Below are 5,230 nucleotides of genomic sequence, written 5' to 3'. Positions count from 1 at the left end.
GCTGAGAAACTGGCCAGTCAGCTGTGGAGGTGCGTCTGTGACGCTCAATGCTTTTGTCCCACAGGAGAGATACTCAGACGCATCGATTCCAGCCAGACAAACCACAGACTCTGACGACCCCTCGGGCCCTCAGAGAGGCTCGCGCTTTCTTACAGGCTCCGGAAATACCATGAGGGAAATAACCTCACCCTAACCCTAACCTGAAGTATCAAACACTGCATATGACCATAACCGACACTGTAACACATGCACTTCTGCACACTCTCGATACACTCATATAGATCAGACAGAATACTGCTGTGAGCAGATGACATTATACAGACAGTATGACTTTAAACTCTGTTTTCAATTTCATGCATACATTTAGATTAAATACTCACATTATCAGAAGTAAAACTCCACATAAGTGTAGCAACCGTAGTATAAGTGACAAATAATTGACGACAGGCTGTTGAATTATTGAAAAATAATGTTGTAAGAAGTATCTGGTGGAGGGTGTGCTGCTTTTGAACACTTTTTCTGCAGCGTGCTACATTTGAGTGCTTTAACAAGAGCAAAGATTGCTTGGCACATGATATTCCCGCTCTAAATAGCAGAACTCCTGTTCTGAGAAAATTTTTTTTTGCATGAGTAATAATCACACTCGACTCTGAATAAGTGCTACTCTGCACATTTTGCACATCTCTCTTATTTTAACAGAGGTGGTGCCCTCATTAGGAGAGAGCTCTGTCACACTCACTTCACGTCATGAATGTGCGGAGCGGTGGTTTACTGGGACTGGAGCTGAGAATCACAGGGCTGGACAGCTTTGAAACATAGACACAGACAGACAGTAGCATAACGTTGTTAATCAATCATGAAAAATACCACGGCATTTGATGGATAAAATGAAAGAGACTTTTATTAAAATCCACATTTAGATTGGTAAAATGGCATTGGTTCTCGTGTATGCTGTAGCTGAGCATGACGACATTCATATGTGTGATCTGTGGAAAGCTGACATGCTCAAAAGTATTACCATGTTTTTAGAGTTTTCAGAATTTGAAAAGGAAAACATTCTGTAATGCTTGCATATTATTTCAAAAGACAAACAGCAGTGTGATTGATCGATTAGAAAAGATCTATGACATATTACAATCAAATTGTGGATTCAATGTTACAAAATGTTACAATCATTTAAGATGAATCGCTTGATGTTTTCCCCAATTGTAAGACGTTTTGGATAAAAGCGTCTGCTAAATGACTATTTAAAAAAAATACAAAAATAAGAACAGTAACTAATCTTAATAAATAATTCTTTACATTTAGAAGAAAAATAAATGAGTAACATATTTCTATGTTCAGAGGAGCGTGTGTGTCCCTGCAGAACATTCACCTTTGACCCGTTCACTTGGATTGTTTATCATCTAAAATGTTGTGATTAAAGTTGTCTTGGTGCAATACAACTGTGCACGAACAATCTATATATCTATATTTCGGGCTAACAATACAGAAGACACAAAAACATTTTAGTGTAACATGCAATATCACAGATGTCTTCAGAGGAGCTGCAGTTTGGATGTAATTGTATTTCCCCGGAATGAAAGCTACGGACAGGACAAGGCGACAGAAACACTCGTTCAGATGCCCGGTCATTGATTCTGATGTGTGAAGCTGGTGTCTCATAACACAATGATTACACTAGAATATTTCATCTGTTTCTCCTGGATCAATGTGTTTGAGTAAACTCAACCCCGATCTGCCTCCATTCCGGTGCTCAACACTCGCCTTTCACGATCCAATCAACCGCTGAAGGATAAAATCAAGCCTTCTGGATGAACTCGGCCAGAGGAGTGACTCCTGTAACATCATCCACAGCAGGGACGCTTCCTCCAGGGGTTCAGTCCTCAGTGAGAAAGTGTAGCAAGAAACCATTGCCTAAGCAGTGCCTCTTTGTAAATCACCACATCCGTATTATAGGAAGTTAAAAGTAGCCTACCGGTACTTACATTTGTAGTCAATGCAAACATTTGATAAATTATATAATGATGCCAGTCTTTCTGCAGTACAGTTCAAATTAGTACATGTGTAGCCTACTGTTTGAATAACAGAAAATGGTCATCATTATTATTAAAAAAGTATTACTGTTAACTAGCTAAAAACAAACAATTCATAAAATATATTCAAATAATTATGATATAAACCGATTAATATTAAACTTTGCATTTAAGTTAATTTAAATACATACATTGTTGCCTATAAAGAAGTTATATTTAGAAGAAAAATAAATGAAATATATATAAATGAAAAAATAAAATGTTTAAAATGACTCAACTTATGTTTTCTTTTGAGCTTATTGTGAAAGTATAGAAATGATTAAAATCAGTTAATTCATTAGCATAGTCAGATATTTTCTTTCTGTTGCCTTCTCAAACTTCTGCTGCAGCAGCAGTGTTTATTCCTGCCTTGTAAATGCATTTAAATTCATTATATTTTTAATAATATCATCTCTTAGGCAAGGCACACACTGTGCGATTTATTTTTGTCTTTTATGATTGTTGCTTGTTAGACTGTATGAACATGATCGTCATGTCACACTGAAGGATCTCAGCTGTCATTAATGTCAGATTGACCATCAAGACCCGTAAAAACAGACCTGCGCAGTGCGAGAAACATCAACCCATGACGCCTTCGGTGAAGGTGAGCTGCATCACACGCAGGAATGAAATGGCGTGTCCACTGGTGCTTATCAGTTTATTCCTATGTTTTTGAAAATTTTTGAATTAATTTCTAGAAGTTAAGCTTCATGTGTGAGCATGAACCTCAGCTTCTATAAATGAATTAAAAACGCTCACTTTGCTTTGCTTCAGTGGACAAGCATTGTAACAACGACATCTCCAGCATTCATTTTGATCATGTCTTGTCTTGAAATGAAGACAATTAGATGTTCGTCGTAGGAGAACTCACACTACAAGACTGTGCACCAAATCTTCTGACACTGCCAGAATTTCGTCTGAGGTCAAATTTGATCATAACGGTCAATAATCGGCTGTCGGTGAACATGTCAAACTAACGATCAAAGACTACAGATTTTAGCCTAGGATCAGAGGCATTTTTTGGGATTTCCAAAATGTGTCTCAGACAGCCAAAATCGTACAGTGCGCACCCAGCTTTAATCTTCAGTAGAGATGTGAATTGTGTCGATGAACCTTATCTAAGCCAGTTTTTTTTTCCAACTCTAAACCTACTCTGAAACTCAGAGTTTGTTCAGCTAGCTTCATGCAACAGGCCACAGGTGTGTCCACACTAGGCATGGGACGATAACCGGTTTCAAGGTATACCGCGGTTTGGAAAAGTCGCGGTTTCAAAACCACTAAACTTTTCCGTCATACCGTTCCTGCGGTATGCGCAGTTTTTTTACGTGTCGTTAAAGACGGAAAGTGCAGGACTTCCTCAGTTGTGTGCAGCGAAGAGCATAACGGGTCACACGACCCCTCAGCCCCTCCGGTTGGTGCGAGCAGAGTCACCTGTGTGTAGGATAAAGGTCTGCAAGCTCGTCGGGTCCCAGATATATATTTATATATTATAAATATTATACATTGCCTACACAACGCACATACACACATAGCATATAGGTGACAGTTGACCATACACAGCATCAGGGAGAAGTTGGAGCGTGGGGAGTTACTAAAAGTTCCAAGAATTCTGATGAGCTGTCGGACCCGGGCCGGGCCAGGGCCTGAGCGTCTCGGGCCAGGGCCGGGCTAGGGCCTATATTTGAGGCCCGTGCAGGGCTCTAGTGTAGGATGGCCGAAGGAGATGAATCCCTGGAACTTTTTCCCCTGTCGAAAAAGATGAAGTCTGTCATATGGGAATTTTTCGGGTGACGTAGACTAACCATGTTCTGTACACAACGGTGTTCCGTACAGATGACATTTTAGCGCCGATCGCTAAATAAATACTTCCAAGTCGAACATAAACTATATATCTGTGTCATCTTCGGATTTCTCCCTCGAGATCAAGACAGAGACCCACCCGCCGTTTGTTTCAGTGTTGAAATAAATACTATTTGGCTTGCTACCGAGGCAGATAACATGGCTAATTAACTAGCTAACGTCAACTAGTTTCCTCCCTCACGTTACTTCACAGAGTGAGGAAAAGCGGTCTAAAGTACGTACTGTAGCCTACTTTTCTGCGATTCAGTACAATAATTAAATTTAGCTGGTATCACATCTATACTTTTAAGCCTCCTGCCATTGTTTACATCTGTTCAAAATCACGCATTTAAAAAAAAAAAAAACGTTGCCACTGTTTGAGTGTTGTACGGAGAGAGTGAGTGTGTGTGTTTGTGTGTGTGACACTCACGCTCTCTCTTTCCTTATGTGTGTATGTACACACATCCTCGTACCTCACCGCTCCAAACCATAGCTCCAAACTTAATCCGGGAAAGGTGAACATTCCTGCATCATAACTTGGACTGAAAGATGAATGTGTAGAAAGCGAGCATGTCTCCAAAAACCTTGTTGAGCTGCAGGTTTATGCATGCATTTTTTATAAATTTTTTTATTTTATTTTTTACAGAAATTATGTTTTGATTATATTTTTGATTGAGCTGCAGGTTTAGGCTCATTTAAGTGACTGCATTTAATTAATAATAATTTAATTATTTATTCTAATTATTTAGCCTGACATGTTTACTGTTCCAAAATGTTCTCTATGTTTCTTAAAAATAAAATGTGTTCAGTGGTAGAAAAAAAGTAGTTTTTTTTACCCAGACATTTAAAAATAACATATGTTAGAGCTGTATTCGCAATACCGTGATACTGTGATATATTTTTTATCTAAGGTTATCATATCGTCAGAATCTCATACCGGCCCATGCCTAGTCCACACAAAAAAACAGTCTATCACATCGTGTGAGCACCACTCTCTTTCACGGCATCTTGCGCTTGAATGGCTTGAAATCACTTGCATATGTAAAATGACAAACCTTAGACAGACATGAAAATGCTAAACTTTCTTGAGGAAGCGGCACAGGCCCAATTGTTCAGACAAGTGATTATAGTTTTAGGGGAACTGAGATGGCAGACTTAAAAAGGGTCCAGAACCACAAAGCATCTACAGTAATAGCACCCATACAACGACCGTTTAGATACTTTACAGTGCTAAGTGACACTGATAGATTCAAGTGCTTTGAGGAAAACACAAGTGTCTTATATCTGTTAAGCCCTCTGACTGTGCAAGCTTTTCC

Source organism: Sinocyclocheilus grahami, unplaced genomic scaffold, assembly GCF_001515645.1.
Source record: "Sinocyclocheilus grahami isolate Dianchi unplaced genomic scaffold, SAMN03320097.WGS_v1.1 scaffold858.1, whole genome shotgun sequence".
NCBI classification, from domain to species: Eukaryota; Metazoa; Chordata; class Actinopteri; order Cypriniformes; family Cyprinidae; genus Sinocyclocheilus; species Sinocyclocheilus grahami.
Note: the sequence above shows the minus strand (reverse complement) of the source record.